This window comes from Canis lupus, chromosome 28, assembly GCF_003254725.2.
Source record: "Canis lupus dingo isolate Sandy chromosome 28, ASM325472v2, whole genome shotgun sequence".
Taxonomy (NCBI): domain Eukaryota; kingdom Metazoa; phylum Chordata; class Mammalia; order Carnivora; family Canidae; genus Canis; species Canis lupus.
The window spans coordinates 27,454,297-27,477,686 of NC_064270.1; the positions used below are offsets into that span (position 1 = coordinate 27,454,297).

General features: G+C 50.6%; 1 protein-coding gene across 5 annotated transcripts in view; it reads right to left on the bottom strand.

The window, feature by feature from the left end:
• HSPA12A (heat shock protein family A (Hsp70) member 12A) overlaps positions 1 to 23,390 on the bottom strand; it is a 160,554-nt gene that overhangs the window by 39,672 nt on the left and 97,492 nt on the right. The window lies entirely within an intron of this gene.

The window sequence follows — 23,390 nt, forward strand, 5'->3', positions numbered from 1 at the left end:
TACATAGAGTATTAAGATACTTCTGTCCACCTGGCTTCTGTTCCACAGAACCTGGGCTCATCTGAGCAAGGCTATGTTTCACTTCGTCTCTGATTCCTCAGCTCCTGACATGTCACAGGCATTCAATAAATGTTGAGTAGGTGGATGGATGGATAGATAAAAGAATAGATGGACAGATGGATGGAAGGAATAGATCAAAGAAGGAGAAGGAATAGATGGGTGGATAGATGGGTGGGTGGATAGGTAGGTGGATAGTTGAGTGGATGGACAGATGGGTAGATAAAAGGATGGACAGTTGGGTGGATAAATGGATGGGTGGGTAGATGGATGGGTGGATGGTGGGTAGATGGACAGATGGATGTTTGTATCTTATGCCCCAAAGTGGATTCAGTGACTATCCACAGATTCGGAGGGTCACAGAGGTCTTTCCCGACTGAGGCATTGACCCCCCGCCCCGAGTCAGAATATTAGTAATACATGTGCTGAGTTACCTCCAACAACGTGTGCTCTGCTCTCAAAGCACCCAGCCCTGCTTCTCTCCTTAAACATCCCCTTTGGTCAGTACAGCCACCATGGCTCCCAGATAGATTTCCTAGATTCCTCCCTCCCTTCTTACTGCATTCGCAAGCCAACTCATTCCTGTGAGAGATTCTTAGCATCTTTCACATTCACTCCCTCCTCTGCCTTAATCCAGATCCTACTGACACCAGGGTTCCTGCCCAGCGTCTCTCAGGCTCTCTGCTCCAGGTCTGGCCCCTCAAGGTCAGGCTCCCCTGCAGGCAGAGCCCATCTGGTCAAACCAAGGTCTGCTCATACAAGTCCACCATTGTCGGGGCCTTCCATTCCCATGCCCCACACAATGAAGTGAGGCACAGCACCGGCACCCGGCCCTTGGAAGTCCACCCCCACCTCCTTCTGTGACCTCTCCTCCTTCCACAGCTCCCCTTTCCTGGCCATAGCAAGCCTTTCCACAGTCTGGAGCATCTGTGCTTGCTCCAGCCCAATTCTGGGCCTCGAGGGCACCCCCCTTCTGCAGGATCCTCCAAAAGTCAGCCCCCTGTGTTTGAGGGAGGAGAGTCTTCCCTTTGTCCTCAGCAGGGAAGAAAGAGGAACCTGGCACCTTGGGATCAGCTGGCAAAACCTAAACTGGGGGGAAACTGCTACAGGATGAGTGCCAGGTTCCTCCAAGAAAAAAATTACGAAGGAAATACACAGGAAAGGAGGGGAAGCAGATAGATCAAAGAGTCTCAGGAGCACCTGGGTGGCTCAGTCAGTTAAGCATCTGCCTTCTGGCTCAGGGCCTGGTCCTGGGGTGCTGGGATGGAGCCCCACATGGAGCTCTAAACTCAGTGGCAAGTCTGCTTCTCCCTCTGGCTCTGTGATCTCTCTCGCTCTTGTTCTCTTTCAAATAAATAAATAAAATCTTTAAATAACAACAACAAAAACCAAAGTCTCAGACTCTTGCATCCGAATCACCAGGAATGCTTGTTAACACAGATTGCTGGCCCAGCCCCCACCCCAAAGTTTCTACTCTGACAAGTCTGGGAAAGCTGAAAATTTGCATTTCTAATGAGTTCCCAGGTCATCCTGATCAGGCCCAGAGACTGACTCCTACAGCTTAAAAGACGCTTCAGAGACATAGCGACTCAAATCATTGCATTGCATGGACCTTTACTGGATCGTGATTCGAATGAACAGAAAAAAAAAGGGCAAGGAGGGGGGCAGACCCAGCCGCCAGCCTGGGCAGCAGGACCAAGGGGCAGGTCTCCCCAAAACCAAGCCGGCTTAGGAGCAGGAAGAGCAAAGCCAGAGGTGGCTCTTTGGCTGTTGTTCATAGAGGGATGTAAGGCAAACAAACGGCTCCGGACGACGATGCAGAATGTGGGCAGCTGGAGAAAGCAGAGGTGTGTATGTCACCTCTGTCTGGGCACACCTTCTCCCTCTGCGAAGTGTGAACCCATATTCTCCGGGCCTCTATCCCTATGTTTCAGTAAACAAAGGACATAATTCACGAGAAACCCTCTGAAATAAATAACAGCCCCCACCCACCATCTGCTGCATTCCTTAACGGGTCAGATGTTTCTGTACCGTTTTGACTCGAGGCTCGTGTACAAGTTTATTCAAACCCACATTATTAATCTGAAATTATTAGAAATGCACAAACCCAGAAATCTATCAGGAAAGCTATCAGAGTCGGCACTCACAGACTGAATTGCATGCCAAGCTAAGAGCTCTACAGGTGTAGCTCGTGAAATCCTGCTGTGTGAGGGCGCTGTGAAGTGTTGTCATTCTTCCCATTCCACGGATGAGAAAACGAAGGCCTAAAAGGCTAAGAAAGAAACCCAGCCCGTTAGGACACCACCCAGCTGCACAGAGTTCTCCAGCTCTGAGCCTGCATGCCTGCGCTCTGCCCAATGTCACGTCTCCAGCAGATGCCACTGCTCACGACAGATGAAGCTGCGAGAGAGATGTTATAAACCGCCACTTCACAGATGAGCAAACAGTGCGAGGAGAGTCAGGAGGGCACAATCACAGGGCACTCCCAAGCCCCAGCTGGCTAGCTCTGCCTCCGGGCTCAGAAGACTGGGGGGCTCTCCATTATGACAGCCTCGATTCTTCAAATCCAAAGATCAGGGCGTGGGAGGGGCTGTTGATAAATGGAAGTTAAAGGTACAACAAGCTCAGGGTCAGAAAAGCCTGAGTTCGAATCCCAGGATGGCCACCTCCCAGATGCATGACTTTGGGTGATCTACTTTATTTCTCCGAGCCTCGGTTTTTTCTCCTGGAAACTGGGGGGAGTGGGAGGAAGGGAGGATCATGGTGATGGTGATATAGGGTTTTATAGGGTCGCTCTAAGGACTAAATGAAATAATACGTATAAACCCCAATGCATGGCAAGCACTCAGTAAATTATAGATGTTACTTATTATCTTTACCATCATCATCATCTTCAAATAGGTCCAACTGCTGTTGGAAAAAAGGCCATGTGCCTGCACCAGGGGATGGGCAGAGGGCCCACATATGTGCCAAGTCAGCGAATGCATTTCCTTTCCGTGGTGCTTCTGCAGGCTTGTAAATCAAGGATAAAAAAAAGACCTACCGGACAGAAACTTGGCATATGGAACCCTCAGGGACACTCTCAGCGATGGGAACAGGGCCGGTGCTGCCACGGGTCGGAGAGACGGTCTGGTCCCGACTTCGCTGCTCAGCCCATCTGCTCACCCAGGCGCACTTTCGGAAGGATGGAGGAGAATGGGGGAAGCCACATGCCCACTCCCACCAGGTAATGAAACGCAGGCTTTCCTGTTCTCTGCAGTGAAGCACGTTTCAGAACTGAACAGGTGAACGAAACTGCTCTGTTCCGCTCCAAAGGAAAGACTCCACTGCCTGGGCCCCTGGAAGACCCTGGCTTAGACTTGCCAGTTTCTATCATGAACAGCCTTGGGACAGCTCATCGGCAGAGGCCACAGCACAGCGGTGCTGACTGTACCGGAGGCATAGACAGAGGCAGTGCCATTCTGGCCCGCTGGTCTCACACGTCACCTCCTAAACATCCACCATCCATCCCTGGGTGTGGGGAAGGGGCTAAGGGAGAGGCTGAACAAGGGGTGAGGGGAGTGGGGACAGACAGCTGCTTCACCCCCTTTGAGCTGAACCTTCCTGATGAGGGAGAGTTGTAGCACCTCCAGGTAGTACCTCCTGGCCCTGAGCCCAGGTGTACCCCCAGCTGGGGAACGTGAGCACCAACTTGCCATGCCAGTGCCCTGGGAGCTGAGGCTTGTGCGCCCACATTACAGACCCCTCTCAAGAGTGTCTTAACAGAAGAGAGAGTTTGTGCACGGCTCAAAGGCACCTCCTCAGGGAAGGCATGTCTCCCAAGCAGGGCTGCCTCCATTCACAGGTGGGGTGCCATCCCAAGTTGTGAGATGAAGGGCTATATCACCTAGAGGAGGCACCACTTGCCAATTTTTGCCCCCAGAGCAGATCTTTTTCTAATTCATCTAAAAGCACTATAAAAGGTAGCCGTGGTGGGGCACCTGGGTGGCTCAGTGGTTAAGCATCTGCCTTTGGCTCATGTTATGATCCTGGAGTCCTGGGATAGAGTCCCACGTTAGGCTCCCTGCTTAGCAGGAGAGTCTGCTTCTCCCTCTCCCTCTGTCCCTACCACTACTCGTGCTCTCTCTCTCTCTCTTTCTCTCTCATTCTCTCCTCTTTCTCAAATAAATAAATAAAATCTTTAAAAAAAAAAAAAAGGAGGGGTAGCTGTGGCACTTAATAGTCAAACAAAAAAAAGGAAATGCCTATTAAGGCACTGAGTTCCACATCACTAGAGGGATTCAAGCAGAGCCCAGGAACCACTTTGTTGTAGAAGAGTAACATCGGGTCAGGGAAACTGGGGGTGGGTGGGAACTAGACTGTTTAGATTCACAAAGGAAAATCACCTGGGATTTCTAGGAAAGAAATATTCTTGCTCTAAAGCCAGTGCCCAGAGGAAGAGCCTGTGTACCATCTTGCTGCCAGCCTGAGATGCAGATACCACCAAAAGAACCTCCATCCATTCTTGAGGGGGTCCACGAGCTGCCAAATCAACCTGCTTTGCAGCTTGCTGGACTCCTGGACTTTCCATGCCGAGTCATAATTAATTTCCTTTTTCTGGAAACAGAATAAAGTCAGATTTTCCATACTTTGCAGCTAAAAACTAATTCATGGCTGTGTGGCCTTCAACAAGTTCTGAACTTCTCTGTGGCTCAGTTTTCTTTCTGTATTAAATAGGATAATAATAACTCTGACCTCTCAGGATTGATGGGGATTAAATAAAAAGAATGCAGGCAAAGGTCTAAACAAGTATAGCTCTTATTATTTATACAGTGTCTCATTTCATCCTTACAAACATCCCAATGGGGTAGAAAATAAATGGTTGTTAGCACCATTTAACAGCAGAGGAAACCATGGCACAGAGAGGTTAAGCATCTTCCTGAAATCACACAGGAGTAAGTGCCTGTCTCCGATGCCTGAGCTCCTTCCCTCCACCACATTCCAGCCCCGGGGTTCCAGGCCTCTGTGGCCAGAGTCTGCACCCTGGGCAGCTGACGGCAGGGCATGGCGAGAAATGAGAACCGCGGAGGAGGTAACTGAGGAGGGACTGCAAGCAGGCATGAGCTCCTCTGCAGGGCGGTGAAAACATCCTGGAATTTGACAGTGGCGATGGTTGCACAACCTTGTGGATATACTAAAAGCCGCTGAACTGTATGCTTTTAAAATGGTGAATTTTATGGCAGGTGGCAGGTTGATTTTTTTTTTAAGATTTTATTTATTTAATCATGAGAGACAGAGAGAGAGAGAGAGAGAGAGAGGCATAGGCAGAGGCAGAGGCAGGCTCCCTGCAGTGAGCCTGACATGGGACTCGATCCTGGGTCTCCAGGATCATGCCCTGGGCTGAAGGCAGCACTAAACCGCTGAGCCACCCAGGCTGCCCAGGTTGATTTTTTTTTTTAAGATTTTATTTATTCATGAGAGACACAGAGAGAGAGAGAGAGAGAGAGGCAGAGACACAGGCAGAGGGAAAGGAGGTGCCATGGGGGACGTGGGACTCGATCCTGAGTCCCCAGGATCAGGCCCTGGGCCGAAGGCAGCGCTAAACCACTGAGGCACCGGGAATGCTCGATTTTTTTTTTTTTTTTTATGATATGTGAATCTCAATTTAAAAAAAAAAAAATCAAAGAGCTTCCAGAAGCCACCCAGGAAGGAAAACTGTCCCCTGTCCCGCCTGCGCTCAGGAGCGCGCCCTTCCTTCCTCCCTGGAAGTAGACAGCAGTCACTCCCACCACTCTGGCCACCACTCCCTCCTGCCCTCCCTCCATCCCTGGGCAGACGCCAACCTCTCTGCCTGGAAGAATTTGCAGCAATTCTCCTGGAAGTTGTCCCGCAGTGACGCTGGCTGCCCATCCCGGCCTCGCCGAGTGGGCCAGGGTGACGGCTGGCACCGGCCCCTCCCCAGACACCCTGCCCTTTGGCAGCAGGTGAACGTGGGCCCGGAGCAGGGACTGCGCCCCAGCCACCAGCTGTGTTTTCACTTTTCCCCTGGATGCTCTGAAGCTGCCGGCTGGACAGAACCAAATGCCAAGCCCCATCCTAATGGAGAACTGCAGACAGACGACTTGTCGGTGCTTCCCCCGCAGATAGGCAGTTTCAAGCTATTCTGGAATACATGCTAGAAGATGGCCAATAACCTGCAGCCTTAACTAGCCCTCAGCAGGATCCCCACCTCCTATTGTCAGGAGGGCAAACTGCATCAGCACTAGAACATTCTTCTGTGTAACTACTTGTATGTACCGCTGCCACTGAGCCAGGGTCCTGGGGCTGGCAGGTGTTCAAGAACCTGCCTGAGAAATTGCTGCTTCCAGAAGATTAAAGAGAGAGAGAGAGAGAGAGAGAGAGAGAGAAGGCAAATGCATGAACTATCTACTGCAGCGTGGACGGAGGGGCTCCCAAGGGGGTGACGCAGGAGTGCTTCCCAGGATGCTGGACATCCATCCCCAGGGACCAAATGCCCTCTCAGCACAGGTGGCCCTGGCACTTGTACACAGAACACTGCTCACATGGTGGCAAAGATTTCCATGGTAGCAGGAAGGAGAGAAATCCCATGCAGAGACTTTTAAATACTTTTTAAGTTTAAAATCCCTCATTCTTACTTTTTTTTTTATACAAAACCTTCCATGAGGAATTGGCATTCTTACAAAGAAAGAATTAACTGGGTTAAGATATTGATTAACTTTAGATTTTGCTAAGTTAAGCACGCATGGCAAAATTTCAAGAGAAACTACTCTTGAAAGGATTTCAAATAGAATATCTACTTCCAAAGTGGCAAAGGGAGATGAAAAACAAAGAAAGAAAACCAACGAACAATTCCCCCAGGACCAAATTTGCTCAAAGTCTTTTCCCAAGGAGTGGAAAAGCCATGCAAAGGTGCTTTCCGGGGAACAAGGCTGACTTCCTCAGGCTACTCCACAGAGCAAGGGGGAAACCCCAAGCCACAGGACCCAGAGTATCTCCCAAAGCATCCCGTGGCCCACCTGAGACCAAGCAACTTTGATGAGGTATAAATATACTACATGAATCCCCAGGAAATAACAGACATCCTGTGTTTAGGGGCCACAGGGAGGCCACACAGATGGCCCTAGCTGCCCACACACCCTGGAGCACGTGTACATGTGGACTTCAGTACACTCAGCCTCCAGGACCCCTATTTCAGGCACCACAGTGCCCAGGTAGGCAAGAACCAAGGTCCAAGGAATGGGGCTTTGCACCCCCACCCCCATCCATAAATGGCCAACTGCCCAAGCTAGAGACTAGGAGAGATTGCTGGGGCATCCGTAAGCCCAGGTGGTCTGTCTGTGGCCTTTTTATTACTGTTGTCCCACAAGCCTGTCCCTCCCAGGATGCGGGCCTGCCTGCTTCATTAAGCCCAACCATGTGCATAGGCAGGTTCTCTGACTTCATTGTTATCTTTAACAGCTCCTTCTGGAACTCAATTAATCAACAGCCATCTCCTCTGCAGAGCAGAATGCTCCAGACCCAGAGTGACCAGCCTGACTCCCCGCAGCCACACCCTTTCTGAGACGGGAATGTCTGAGCACAGGGCAGTGACCTCCTCCCCTCTGAGATGACCTCCAGGAGGTGCCCACAGGAGTGCTTCCGACTGGGATAAGTGGGAGCTGGTGACAGGGCCACCAGCACAGATCAGCTCTCCCTGCCCTCGTCTCCCTGCCTCTCTCTCACCACAGATCCAGTCTAGAAGGTCCTGATGATGTAGACACAATTCTGCGGACATTCCGGGTTGGTGAACAAGAAGACCCCGGAAGCTAAGTATGCAGTGGGGAATCTCTACCCAAGCTGAACACATGCCTGCCCTAGGACCCAGCAACTCCAGGACGAGGATTCTACTCAAGGGAAGTGAGAGTATATAGGTGTCCACAGAGAGATCTGTTCCAGAATGTTCGCAGCAGTTTTTTTCGCAATCACCAAAAACTGGAAACAATCTAAACATGCATCAACAGGAGAATGGATGAACCGAGTGTGGTATAGCCGTACGATGAAACCGTACTCGGCAGGGCAATCGCTTCCCATTACCTGGGAAGTTCCTCCACTCTGGTGCACGTGAAACAGTCCCCTGTCCCCCTTGAGCCCCGTGTGCCTGTGCATGCTCTCCTATGCCCCATCCCCATCGGGCTGCCATTAGGCTTGTCTAGTGAACATGGCATCACGTGCATATTTAATTCAGGAGAATCTGACTAGGAGTTATCAGGCCAAAACGGGGTGAATGATTTCAATTTAAATATTGTAATTAAGAAAACTGTGAAATTCTATTTTGCACTCTTTATTAGACACTGGGATAAATGCCACAGGGGGCCTGAGGTGGAGGAGGCAGTCCCAGGGTGGTGATACTTGACTGGCATCTTCAAGGGCAAGTTTGCTGAGTGAACAAGATGGAGAGAGAACACCAGGCAAAGGGAATAGCATGGGCAAAGGCAGAGAGGTGTGGAGAGCTTCCCGAGGGCCCCCTACTCTGCCTCATTGCTGCTCCCCTGGATCACATCACAACCACCAATTTCATCAGGTCACTCCAAGCCTTAAGCATCTACTGTGGCTCTGTATCGCCCGACATATCAGACTAGCTTGTTAACCAATCAGATGCCTCCATTAGCCCCTCACCACCACCCCACCAATATTATTGTCCCCATAACCCCCTGCACCAGCTGGACTGTTCTCTGCCATCTGGGAAGCCATCTGCCACCCCCCAGGCCTGGCTCATGCACCCGTCTGCAGGGAGAAAAGGCCACCACTGTCCTTCCCTTGGGAGGAGCTGACCCTCACAGCTGCTCTCCAACCAGGCAAAGCCCCGGGCTACTCTTCCAGGGTTTGGGCTGGGATGGAAAACCTGAAGTTGGCTGGGCCCAGGAAGATACCCAGTTCCACCTTCACCAGCTCTGCCACAGACAGAACTGTGTCCTGGGCCTCAGTTTCCACAGCTGCAACGTGATTAACAACTACTCCCCCTCACAGGGCTCTATGAAGATACAAGGGAAGACCTATAAGAAAATTCTAGCACTGTGCTGGGGACAGAGCACAAGCTCATCTGCTATCCCAAGGCCCAGAGCACACATGTACTGGCTGAGGATTTCCACCTGAATCTCCACCTCAGAGCCACTAAGCCTCTGCCCTGGACCACAGAAGGCCACAGCATCACATACGCACCCCCAGAAACCATGGCAGGCCAGCAGGGGGATGACCAGCCCTCGGTCCCAAGGCTGGCCAAGCTGACTCATGCTGCACTTCATAGCCCCACAATCTCCACCCACAATGAATACATCTCTGCCTTAGGACCTGTCAATTCCACCACCAAGATTCTACTCAAAGGAAGTGAGTGTACATACGCATCCACAAAAAAATCTGTTCCAGTATTTTCAGTGAGTTTTGGGTTTTTTTGATTTTTTGTTTTTTTGTAAGCTCCAAAAACCAGAAACAATCCAAACATCCATCAATAGGATAATGGATGAACCAAGTGTGGGATAGCCAGACCTGAAACAGTACTCAGCAATAAAAAGGGAACAAAGTATAAATACACCCAGTAACATGAATGAACCTCAAAAGCACTATGTTAAGTAAAAGACTCTGGACCTGAAGGAAGATTCCATCCATGTGAAGGTCAAGAACAGGTACATGTGAAGTGAAAGATGTCAGTACAATGGTTCTGACAGAGTGGGTAGATATAGCCTGGGACAAGGCATGAGGGAATATTCTGGAATGATGAAAATATCCTGTATCTTGCCAGCTGGGGTGGTTACACAGTGTATCAGCTTCCTAGTGCTGCTCTAATAAATTATTATAAACACAGTGACTTAAAACCAGAGAGTTCTGGAGGTCTCACGCTTCTAGAGATCTCAAGTCTGAAATAGGTCTCACTGGGCTAAACTCAAGGCCCTGGCAGGGCCATGTTCCTTCTGGAAGCTCCAGGAGAAAAGCCATTTGCCTGCTTTTTTCCAGCTTCCTGAGGACGTCTGCAGTCCTTGGCTCGTGGCCCCTTCCTCTGTCTTCAAAGCCAGCAGCAGAGCATCTTCCCATCCCTGTCTCTGACCTTCTGGCCTCCTTCTTTTACATATAAGGACCTTTGGGATGACACTGGGCCTACCCAGATAATTCAGGATTATCTCCTCGTCCCAGGACCTCCGATTTCATCACATCTGCAAAGTACCTTTGCCATGTAAGGATGTTCTAGGGGAGTAGGACGTGGGCATCTTCAGAGAACATTCTTTGTCCTACCACACGTGGAATGCATGCATGTAGACATCCATCGAGCTGTACACTTCACAATCAGATGTTTCACTGCATATCAAATACACCCATAATCACAGGGAGGGCTATGGGTGTCATGTTCCCAGAACGGCTTTGCAGGCACCCCCTCACTGAGTCCTCACTCCATCCTGCATCATTGCCCTGCTTTAGAGAAACCAAGGCATAGGTGAGAGAAAACCTCTCTTGCAGCTGGCAGGACACAAAGCTAGTCTGAGTCCCAAGTCTGAGGACTCCCTAGTCCTGCTCCCCAACCTCACCAAAGACTTCTGCTATGGGGGTCAGGAAAGCAGCACTAAGGAGAAGGGGTTTCCCTTAATGCCCCACTTTTACTGTGATGTGGGTACACGAATTTCCCCTAAATCTGCTCTAAGAAAAACAATGGGACCAGGGGGATGAGAAAAGAAAAGTCAAGGTAGGCAGTGGAACTCCAGATGCTGTAAACCAGAGAGCCCTGCCTGTCTAGGGGGGCAGAGACCCAGGCTTTTATGGGAACACTCTCATTCATTGCAATTATAGGGAAGGCACTGAAATGGGTGAGCAAGCGTTTGTCCACAGGCGCCCAGCTAGCCACCTGGCACAGCCCACCGCCCCTCCCGCCTCCTCCAGGCCCACCAGCAAACAGCAGCCTCGGCCCTGCAGGGCCTCGCACTGAGCCTGCTGCAAGGAAATAAAGTTGCCCCTGTGACAAGGGACCAGACAGCTCCTGGTGGAAAGCCACGCTGGCAGCGGTAATGAGGCCTCCTGCCTGCAGCCGGTCCACCTTCCAGATGGGACCAAAGGCTCTGCTCCCACCACCAAGGCACCTGCAAGGAGAAGGGCTGGGGCTTCCAGGACATTTTCCTAGATGTTCCTCCAGCATCCCTGATCACACCCCAATATCTGGGGCCCCGATCACCTTTACCCAGGTACTAGCAGAGCTCTGGGGAGCCAGCCATGGCCAGAAGCACCCCAGGCAAGCACCTCAGGAGCTCTGGGATAAGAGGGTGAAGACTGCTCTCCAGCAGCTCGCCTCCCCCCCGCCCCCACACACACACGCCTGCACAGAGCTGTGCACTAGTGACTGCTCAGCCCCCCTGCTCCCAGGGTGTTTGGTGTAATGGAGCAAGGCTTCTTGGGGGTGGCATTCTTGCCACTGGGAGCAAGGGATGGAAGTGAGAATGACAGAAATGATCCAGGACAAAAATTTTTGAAGAACACACACTTTGGGCTCAGAAACCAAGAGGCCCACCACCCACTCTCTCCCTGAGGAACTTAAAGCAAGGACCATAAACTTTCTAGCCTCTGAGTCCTCGTTCATAAAAAGAGGATAATACCCATTAGCTCTGGTGCTGGGTTTCATGAATACCCATCTATTTGCTTTGTCTCCCTATGCCTGGCAATTCTGGAAGACTGAATGTCAAGGGGTTAACAGGGCTGACTCTGGGTGTAGGGTCCTGACTGGTCCCTCTTCTCTCTGGATTATGTGTTCCTTGATGAACATGCAATGCTTTGGTCGTGAGAAATAGAGTTCTCTTTTTTTCACCCAGTACCTACCCAGAACAGCAGCATGGGGACAGAGGAGGTGGCTGGGTGGCTTGGGGTGAGGAGGGTGTGAGGTTGGCTTTCATGCATCACTTCCTGCAAACCCCCTGGGGGTCCTACTGTCTGTGACAGAGCTGGTCCTGCCCAAGGCCCCCGCCTGCTCCTCTGTTCCCTGCACCAGGACGCCAGCCTCCATCAGCTCCCAGTGATCATCCAGCTCTCACCTCCTGGGGGCCAACTCCCTGCCAGACAAATCTTCCCAGCAGCAGCCCCGTGGGATGGGCTTTACTCTTCAGCTCCAGCCTGCAGATGAGGAAACGGAAGCCCAGGGAGATTTCCAAGTCTACCCTCGGTCTCACAGCAGGTACTCCACAGAGCTGAGACTGGAACTCAGGACCTGAGTTCATTCTGCAATCCCACACTGCCTCTCGCGGGAGCTGAGACTGGAACTCAGGACCTGAGCTCATCTTGCAACCCCACACTGCCTCCCGCGGGAGCTGAGACTGGAACTCAGGACCTGAGCTCATCCTGCAACCGCACACTGCCTCCTGTGGGAGCGGAGACTGGAACTCAGGACCTGAGTCCATCCTGCAATCCCACACTGCCTCCTGCGGGAGCTGAGACTGGAACTCAGGACCTGAGCTCATCCTGCAATCCCACACCACCTCAGGGACCCCTCCTAGAAGGGGATCTTGAAATGCCTTGGCCTCAGCCTCCTCCAGGACTAGGAGTAGAGGGAGCTACACTAGATGGTGTCACTTCAAGGCTCGACCTTCCACCCACCCAACGTCCCCAAATGTTCCCTGCCTGAAGTGGGCCCTCCTGGTGCTAAGACACAAATCCTGCCACCCTGCACTGTCGGGGTGCAAGGTGGTGCAAGAGGGTGCTCTGTTTGGGGTCTGGGCTCCAGCCTTTCCAACTAACACTGTCCGAGGCTTTAATCATCTACATCTGGTCAGAGCCCTGGTGTTCAGTTGCCAGAACTGAGCACAACAAGCCTGGAGCTGGCAGTGTCTGGGAGGTGACCATATGGCCCCCTATGGCCCCTCTGAGCCTTGGGGGAAGCGGGCCAGGAGGGTCACCTTGAGTTGGAAGCATATTCACAGATGGAAACCAATCTGCAAATTCTCTGTGACAGGGGCACCGGTTGTGAGCTGGGCCTGGGGAATGGTGTGAGGGAGGAGCTCTCGGGGTAGAAGTGGGTGAGGGGCTGCATCTTGGGACCCAGAATCCGAGACTGCTCTTCAGTAGGTCACGGGATGAGCGGGGGCCATCCCTCTGCCACAATCACTGTGTTTTGGGTTTCTGTTTTTGTTTTAGAGCTTATTTCAATCTCACCATTAATGTTTCATTAGAAAGTGGCCCTGCACCCCTCCCCCACACTCAGATCTTTGATGGGCAATCCTAACGGGACCCCCGCTGCATTCTGCAGCATATCTGGATTCTCTTCAGGCCTTACTCTGTGGGAAGACGTGCCCCTCCCATAATATAACGCAGCGAGGAAGTCTGTTTCTCCATATGAATATGCATTCGATGCACAAGGTAGCGATACAGATAATAAGCAGGACAAAGGGCCTTCCTACTGCGCCTTGATAAATCCCATCCTGCTGGCTCCTCTTCCTTCCGGAAAACCTCAGGCTGTTCCCCAGCATGTGACACTTTGGGATTTCGCTACCGAATGTTCAGGAAGACCCAAGGAGTACAATGTTGGGGCAGATACGATGTGTATGACCAGTTGAGTTCTTTTGGGTTCATTTCTGAATGAACTATACAAACTCCAAGGCTCTAATGGCTTCTTCTTCTAATGGCTCTTAGTCTTTCCCTTCTCTGTCTGCCTGTCTCTCTCCCTCCCTCTCCTCCATCTCTGTTACTGCCTCTCTCCCCATGCACACACACAAGAATACTTACATGTGCACGTGTACACACACACATACACACACACACAGCAGCCCGTCCTGAGATGTCTCCGATGGGACCCAGCCAGCCCCCTGGCACCATTGGGTCTTTGCTGGGTCTTCAGCACCTCTGCTCACCACTCTTTTTATGACTGGCCCCCAGGAGCTTGGTGCTCAAGGTCAGACCATCCCCTGCTTCCCAAATCCCTCTGGGGTATCCCTGACACCCTCCGGCACAGGCTGGGTACGGCCACCCCGGTGTCCCTATCCTCAGCGCCACCTCCATCCCCAGGATCTCAAGCCAGACAGGCAGAGTGTTAGTTTGCATTAAGGGACAGCCTGACCTGATTCTGTCACTAGGTCACTGCGTGCTTGTAAGGTCACTGCCACTTTCTAGGATTCTGTGTCTTCATCTGGAAAACGAAGAAACTGGCTCACAGGGTGCTGAAAGCCCCCACCTGCAGCCTCCAGCTCTACCCATTTCTCACCTGGATCACGAAGCTAAACGTACGGAGCCCCTCCCTCACATCTCCACCAATTCCTTATTCCATGATGCCTCAACTTACCAAGCAGTAAACCTCTGCCCCAAATTGCTGACCTAGTGGTATGAAGTTTTTATTTGCCAAGGACAGACACACCCTGAAACTCTTTTTTTTTTAATTAAACCTATCATCTGCTATTATATTTGACTTGAAGGAGAAAGGAAAATAGGACTGCATTGGTTATCTGTTGCTATTAGAAACAAGAGTGAAATTTTCCACAGGTTTCCATCTATTCTCTGTCTACACAGCCTTCACCTAGGAACCATCGACTGTCAATGACTTAATTCCTCGCACAGTGACTGCGTCTACAAGAGGCAATCACTTCCTGCCCACCAGCCAGGGCTCCCCGCTGATCCCCTCATCCAGCAAGTGACCCCGTCCCTGGCCAGGGGTAACAGTTCCAGGAGCAGACAGGCCTCCCCTGGGAATCTGGATTGTAGTGAGAAAGAGCCTGGGGAGCCCACACCCTGGGCATGCAGGGAGGGAGGGAGAGGCTACAACCCCAGGTAAAGCAGAAGTTAGAGACCAGGATGGAGTGGGGGGTTGGGGGGAGGACTCCAGGCTCCCAGCTCGTTCTCTGCTCCATGCAGCATGGAGGGAGTTCCAGAAGCCATCCCAGGATCCTCTCTTAAATCTCCTTTTGGGCTTCCTCTAGCTGGAAAACATTTAGTTACCCGCCACTAAAAGCCCTCCTTAATGCTGGCACGAAAGATGGGCCACCACCATTGATGAGGCAGGAACAATGCCAAGGAAAGAGAAAAGGCTGCCTTGGGGCTTCACCACGGAGGACTCGCTCAAAAGACTTGCTCAATTTGACTGAGCACCTGGGCCCTCTGACATAAACCGTTATCTCTTCAAACACTCCCTTAAAAATGTAATTCCTGCAGGGAGGGTCAAGTCATTACGGTACTGATGGCAGAGAGGTTCAGATCCCCAAACTGTGGAGCCCTCGCTGCTTGGGAGGGGGCTGGCCGACAGGAGCGTTGAGAACGTTCCAAGGCCAGCTCTGGGCTCAGCCGGGAAGCCTGCAGAGACAATCGGCCTGCATTCTCACGCTGGCCTTGCCAAGTACCTGGGAGCAGCCTCTGCGGGCCTCCTTGGCCTCAGTATGCCCGTCGGTAACACCAGAGGGTCGGCCCAGGCCAGACATTTGACAGACTGGGCCCCACGGGGCTGGCGATGCCACCTACGGCTCTGTTTCCTCAACAGCTTCCGTGTCCTCTTTGAGAACAAGACTCCTGACGTCTGTACTGTACACAGTTGCTTATCCCAACCGGTAGAGATGGCCCCTCAAGGACAATGAGGAAAGGAAAAGAAAGGAAGGAAGTGATCAGAGGAATTTAGCCACTGGTCCATGGAAACATGGGGACAAACAGAGAGGCCGGCTTGTGCCCTCTGAGGCAGCAGGCCTGAGCCCTGGCACCTGCATCATCTGTGTCCCGAGCCGAAACCAGGAATCGGGGCACAGAGAGCACTGTTCCCAGCCACGGGAAAACCCACAAACCCTAGGGTCTTATTTACAAAAAAACACGAGCTAACAAGGAGGATTTTACTGCCACACGCTAGCAAAACCCACCTCCCTCTGAGATCTGGGGGTGCTTAGCTGGTGCATCGTACAGAACTTACCTACCCGGAGCCTTGGTGTTCTGACGGTAAAAGCGGAACACAGTAAGCGAAACTACTCAAAAAATATGCGATGAGAAGTAAAACAGTCTCAAAAGTTCAGCAAATGTATGAAGAAATGAGGTGCAGGTAAGAGAAGAGGCTCTGCCCGTAGGCCGCGTCCTCTTAGGCCCCACTCTGTAACAGGGCAAATACTTGTAAATGGACACTCATCCTATAGCAAACAGAAATACAAGCATTTCTGCCACAGTGTGGTCTGTTTCCCCGAAAGTCCTCACACTCTGCAAAATCGCACACTAAAAATAAAAGGATTCACGGGAAAGACAGTGTTGGTGCCTATCACTCAACACTTCCGGGACCTTGTCACTTGAGCCCTTCCCAAAATAGTCATGGCTCTAGTAACATCCATTCACAGTGAGCTGCACCGGCCCCTGGACCCAAAACCCCATCCAGTCATTCATTGTCTAGTGCTCCTTCTTTGAGATGACAGGCCTTGGGGGCACTCACTTCCTACAAAGACCACTCTCATCAAAGTCCAAAACCCTACCCAGGGTGTCTTAACAAGGTAATGCCAGTCTCGCTCCTTCATCAGCCCTCTTGGTTGCCCCATTCAGCGTGAGGGGGCGGAAAGACATTAAAACAGCCACAGCTTGCACTAGAAGATGTACCTGTAGACTTCCAGCCCCCCCCTTTTTTTTTTTGTTCTTCTGTTGCTCCTTAATCATGAGAAACAAGTTCTAATCTATCAAAACACAAACACCTGGGAAAAATTGTCAGTGAGCCAACACCACTTCCACACATAACATCATCCCCCCCATTTAACAGTCATGGAAACACACGCTGTAGACCAACAACCAAGTAATTTCTTGCTTTTTTTTTTTTAAAGATATTTATTTATTTAGAGAGAACACACGGGCGTGTGAGGAGGGGGAGGGACAAAGGGAGAGAGAGAATCTCCAACAGACTCCACAGGGATAGAACTCATGCCCTTGACATCATGACCTGAGCCGAAACCAAGAATCAGACGCTTAACCCACTGAGCCACCCAGACACTCCCCACCTTTCTTCTTGTTTTTAAGATTTTGTTTGACCAACAATTTCAAGTGTAAGATAACTAGAAGTTGCTTTTCAGATAATTTGACTATAAGGAACATCTGATTTACCACAGGCAGGCTTCTTGACATCACACATTCACAGAAAGTTGTAAGAAGTGAGTGAATCTAACCCGCAAGCTGTTCTAAGACATAATGCAATTTTTTAAAGTTTATACTTTTAGTCAAACTGACTCAGATTCAAAGTAGCCACAAATTCTTTGCAGCACCTCCCATGAAGAGGTAGATCTCTCTCCCCACCCCCCAGTATCTGGTGGGCCTCGTGACTTGCTTTGACTACTAGAACGCAGAAGTGAGAGCATACAACTTCTCAAAAGGCCTTCATTGTGACCTCTTACTCATCCTCTTGCCACCCTGAGACCACCACGGTAAAGAAGCCCAGCTGACGGCCAGCATCCACCCCTGGGCCACTGAGTGAGAACATCTTGGACTCTCTGGCCCAGTGGAACCATCAGATGCAGTCCGGTGAGTGACCCCACTCAAGACCAAGAAAAGAAGCATGTAGCACAGAATCTTGCACAAATAAAATGGTTACTGTTTTAACCCATTAAATTCTGGGATGGTTCATTGCATAGCAAACATAATGTGACATCTTCTAGACATTTCACCAATTCTTTGATATTTTAATACCTCTACCCACTTGGGAGCCACTAAACCTTTTATTTAGGTCTCAATGATTTTATATAGACCCCTGAGAAGGGGCTAAACCAATCCCCCAAAGTGGTAGTGTCTCCAAGGACCCTACCAGGAGTGATTAAAAGCCAAGGGCTAACCAACAACCCCAATTCCAGGAAGATATCATGTAGCTGGACATAAACACAAAACCCCAAAGAGGAATAGCTCCTAACATTCAAACGACTCCTGAGGGAGGCTGAAGGCTCTCTAACCAATGCTTCTTAACCTAGGCAAGACCCCAACCTTCCTGGCTGTAGTACACTGAATAATAGCACCCCACCAAATACATCCGGGTCCCAATCCCTCCAATTTACAAATATGTCACTTTACATGACAACAGGGATTTTGCTGATGTGATTGCATTAAGGATCTTGAGACAAGGAGACTGTTTTGGTTATTCAAGTGGCCTCAGAATAGGTCTTTTTTTTTTTTTTAATTGGAGTTCAATTTGCCAACATAAAGCATAACACCCAGTGCTCATCCCATCAAGTGCCCCCCTCAGTGCCCGTCACCCAGTCACCCCCACCCCCCACCCACCTCCCTCAGAATAGGTCTTTACACAAGAGCCCTCAGCAGAGGGAGGCAGGAGGGGTGGAGTCGGCCAGAAGATGTGCAAGTGGAGGCAGAGGTTGGAGTGATGTGCTCTGAAGATAGAGAAAAGGGCCACGAGCCAAGGAATGCAGGCAGCCTCTGGAAGCTGGAAAAGGCAAGGGAGCTGAGCCTCCCCCAGAGCCTCCAGAAGGAACATGGCTCTACCAACACCTTGACTTCAGCTCAGTAGCACCCACTTTGGACTTATTTCCAACCTGCAGACGATAAGATAATAAGTTTGTGTTGTGTTATGCCACTGAGTTTGTGGTAGCTTTTACAATGGCAATAGGAAACTAACACACCGGATAATTCCCCCTGCCTGCAAGAATGTAACTTAGGATTATTATTCATAATAACAGTAACAGCTAATAATAATAACTAACATTAATTTAGTGTCTGCTTTAGGGCTGGCATTGTTCTAAGTGCTCTTCTTATATAAACTCATTTAATCCTCACAAAAACCACATGGAGAAGACTATTACAATCCAAATCTTACAGATGAAAAAAACTGAGCTTTCCAGAGGTTTAGTAACTTGCCAGGGCCATGGAGCAGGCACAGCTCCAGGGTTGAACCCGGGCAGCCTGGCTCCAGATCCCAGGTTTCATCATGACAACTCCCAAATCAAACCAGCAGTGAGAACGATCAATTACAGCCACTAAGTGAACATCTTCTATGTACCAGGCGCATGCTTAGCACTTGACTTATATTCTCTCATTTCATTTTCCTGGCACCCCGCTGGAGCAAGATTACTAGTCATCCTTGTTTACAGAAGAAGAAATAGAAGAGCAGCAATGTTACGGTGAGGAGTTAAACACAGCTGAACCCAGAAGTGTCTGAGCCTAAAGCCTGGATTTAACCACACATCCTACTCTCATCCCACTTGAGGCCCACGTGGCTGAGGAAAGGACAGAGATAAGAAGCACAACCACAGGATTTATCTCTCAAACTGAGATACCCAGAAAATGAAAGAAGTCACTATTAATAATTTCACCGGGACAAGAGGTATAAACCAGAACTGTCCCGGCAAACCTGGACACAAGGCCACCCTCAAAATAAGGAGATTAAAACCCAGGCCATATGCTACAGTTCACAGTTCCCTGGGAGGGACCCTGTGGAGTCCCACCTGACACCAGCCCCACCTGACATCCCTAGCTGCCAGGTCATGGTCAAGGCTGGAAGAGGAGGGGTAGTCCTAGAAGAGCTCAGAGCAGTATCTGCAAAACTCCAGGTCTGGAGTCTCAGCCCAGAGACAGGGCCCATCCAAAGGCAGACCGGAAGTCCACCTGAGAGCAGAGGTCAGAAGCCCTGGATAGAGTCCAGGGATACAAAAAGACCTTGAACCCTACTAGTGCTCTAATCAGGAAGCCCAACTGGGAGCTCAGAGGCTTGGCAAAGGGCCACAGGGGTGTTAAATGTGGCCAAGAGCCTGAGACACCCAGCTCTCCAAAGTTCTGGGCCTGCTGGCCAAGAAGCCATATGGACTGAGGCTCAGGCTGGGGTCTGCCCCTTCCTAGCTGTGGGATCCCAGGCCAGCCCTCTTCCCCTCTGAGCCTCCTGGACAAAACCCAGCTACTGATAAATGCCCTATCTATATCTACAGGATCCATAATAATAAATAATAACAGACAACAGCAAATGAGCCATAACCTTACCAGAGGTCGTGGGAGTAAACAAAGTCTGCTTTGAAATGGGTACTATTGATTATTCCCACTTTACAGATGAGGAAACTGAGGTGGGGTGATGGAGGGGCTAAGTAACTTGCCCAGAATCCCATGGCTGGTAAGTGGTAAAGTGAGAACTAGAATCCAAGCCAATTGTCCCTGTAAAATTGCAGGGAAACCTTCTCTCCTCCCTGCATGGTCAACGTAAAGCAGTGCGTTCTTGTTCACGGTCCTTGACGGGGGCCCACTGCCCTATGGCCAGAGTTGACTGTGGTGGCCCATGGATTGGGCACTAGTTCTCACCTGATTATAAGATTTACTGACAGGCTTTGCAAGTCTACTCCCAGGGCCCCTTTCCCTGGATGGTCTAATTCCAGAAGGTCTGGGAATAAGAATCATAAGGACATTCCCCCAGGTGATTCCTAAAGCATTTCTCTTCCTGTTCAGGCCCTTCTGGAGACCGATTTCCAGAAAAGAGAATGTCTCAAGTCTGGTGCTCCTATATCCCTGACCTCCTCTAAAACTCTCCGGTCTCCCTCTTACCCAGAGTGCGGCCTCAGCACAAAGCCTTCCAAGGGCAATAGCATCTGCCTCAAGTGTTCTGACCATGTTCCGGTTTCCATACATTTTCACTGTGGTCACCTTCTGTTTATGGCAAGTGACACAGGTTACCCATTTCTGGAACTAACATAAGTCAGACTCTTAAAATAAATGCATTTTTCAACAAACATCAGATCAATTTTAAAAATAATTAACAAATCGCGGTTTAGGTGGTCAGTACATATGGAGTCAGGAAGGTACATCTCAAGTGGCTGAAGACTGAGAAGTTCCCTAAGGATAAGATGTGCCCGTGCAGGTTTTGCTGACAGCCCTGAGTTCTGTTCTAACATCACCCCTCTCCCTGCCACTATCTCACCCTGAGGAATGTACTCAATCCCTCTGAGCCTCTTTCCCCTTGTGTAAAACCTCCCACTTCATGGAGTATTTATGAAGATTAAATGAGACAATACAAGCGAAGCATTTAACACAGAGCTGGTGCTTACAAACTCTGCTGACTCGGTCTAGCACCAGGGAATGAACCGTGTCGGATGCTCCTGCCCTCCGCCCCCCTCATGCTGAGGTCCCAAGTCTGAAATCCAGATAGGTGGTAACTCACTGATTCTCAAACTTGGCTGTTCATCCAAAAAAAGTCCTGATATAATAATTCTGGAAGGAGGCGTAGGCATCAAGACATTGATAAAGCTCCCCAGGTGATTCTAATAGGCAGCCAGGATTGGGAACTAACCCCAGGGGGCTTCCGGTGACCAAGAAAGTGTAGCTTCTGATACTACATGCTCCAGGACCAGCCCCAGCTGCCTTCATTCTTGCTTCCCACCAGTGGACTCTGCAGACAGGGGAGAAAAGGCGCTCAAGGAGGGCTGACTTCGTGTTTGCCAGGAGAGAGGTGTTCATCACTTGCAGGGCCTTGCTTCAGAACCGAGCACTGAAGATCCAAAAGCATCAGGACCTGAACATAATCCCCACATAGACCCAAGTCAGAAGAACCCAAGCTGAATCTGCCCTCCTAAAGCCTCCAAAGAAAGCAGACCAGCTGGACCCGCAGCGATAATCCCAGGGGGCATCTAGGAGGTAGAGACAGGAAAGCCACCTCTCCCTTCCGCCAGTGAGGAAAGAACTTGCTAAATTCCTGCCCCTCTGATATCTGCTCTGCTCCCACAACAGACCCAGGCAGGCTTCACAAGCCCCTTGTCCACACCAGGGAAGGAAAGCTTAGCTGAAGTTCACACGCGCTTTGGGCTCCAAAGCCACATTGCTCCTTTACCCCTCTGCACCTGTTATTGCCCATCTCGGAGCAATGGACTGGGAGTCATTTCCAATAAAAGGGAGGCAGCAAGGATTTGCAGAACCCAGAGCAGTGGGGTCAGCGTCAGTTCTGGGCAGTGCCTGTACTTCTTGGTCCCCTCCTTGGCTCGTCCTGCTTTCCTGGCAATGTCCAGACATGCCTGCAAGTGGAAGGCACTCGCTCCCCGCCACATGCTGCTCATTCACTAAAGCGCCTGGTTCCTCCCTGCTATTCTAATTATGCGCAGCAATAATAAAGATGCTTTCTCCCTTACCAGAAGCCTATTTATGCAACGAGAGAGCATTTCGCCCCCACGATACTGAGTCGTCACTCAAACCCTTGTGGGAATCAAAGTCGCATCTCCTCAAGGATTGACTGAGCCCTGCCTACCCCCCTTCAGCCCTACAGCTTCCACCCACTCCTGAGCACCCATGTTTCTAGAAGCACCGCTCTGCTGCAGAGTGGGCAGGATGCAGATGCCATTCCCCACCACTGTGCTCCCCTGTGGATTACTGATATTCATTTGACACACAGTAGGGGGTTTATTGAGCACCTGCTATAGGCCCTCACCAAGAGCATGGAAATGAAAGACATAGTTCCGTGCCCTTGTCAGGAGAAGGGGCATTAAGAGAAAGGCACCAGCTTTTATGGTCCACGACTGATTCACACCCCGACCCCAAGCGTTCACTGGCTAGGTGCTTTGATTCCTTGGCTGGGCAAACTATCCAATTCCTCAAAAGGCTCAACTGCCTCATTGGCAAAATGGGGTAATAATAACACCAAGCTCATGGGGTTGTTGGAGGAGTCGGTGGGGTATACACATATAAAATTGGAACATTGTAAGCACTCGGTGAACACTAGGTGAGATTACCAACAATCAGTTCTGGCAGCTCTAGTACCACGAAGGCAAGACCTCACCAAGATGGATGAGTCTGGGAAGGCTTCCTGAGAAGTGATACCTGAGCTGAGTTTTGAAGGATAAGTAGGAGTTTGCTAGAGAAAGGGAGGATGTTCCTGGCAGGGGGGAAGGGGGGTGGCAGGAGGGCTAAGGGCGTTCACAGAACTTTGGGAAACAGGACCACGACCAGTGGCCTCCCACTTCCATCTATAGTTTGGTGGCCATGGGGCCATGGGGTAGCCAGACTCCACTAGTCTGTGCCCATTCTTTCGGACCCTCGGTGGAATTTCCTCAGGGTCCTATGACATGCCGGGCACGTGCTAAGAGAGGCTGGACAGCTTGACCACCTCCTCCCTTCACTCAAGCCCACTCGTGGCTGTGCCACGCAGGCCTGGCAGCTTTCTCCTGGGTGAAATGGGGGTAACGGGGCCTCTCTTGTAGCCATTCATTCCATAACAAATGTGGGTAGGGCCAAATGATATCATTCAATATTTTCAGATTTCAGCATAAACGGAGTCCTCAGTAAATGTCAACGTTCAAAATATTTGTTTTTATTGTGATTAACTGCCGGGATGTTAAGAATCCCATCTCTAAACCCCAACACCTCCAGGAGGCACCCCCAACACAGGCAACCCCCCCCCCCCGTCTGCCATTCCTCTCCTTAACCCTGTCCCC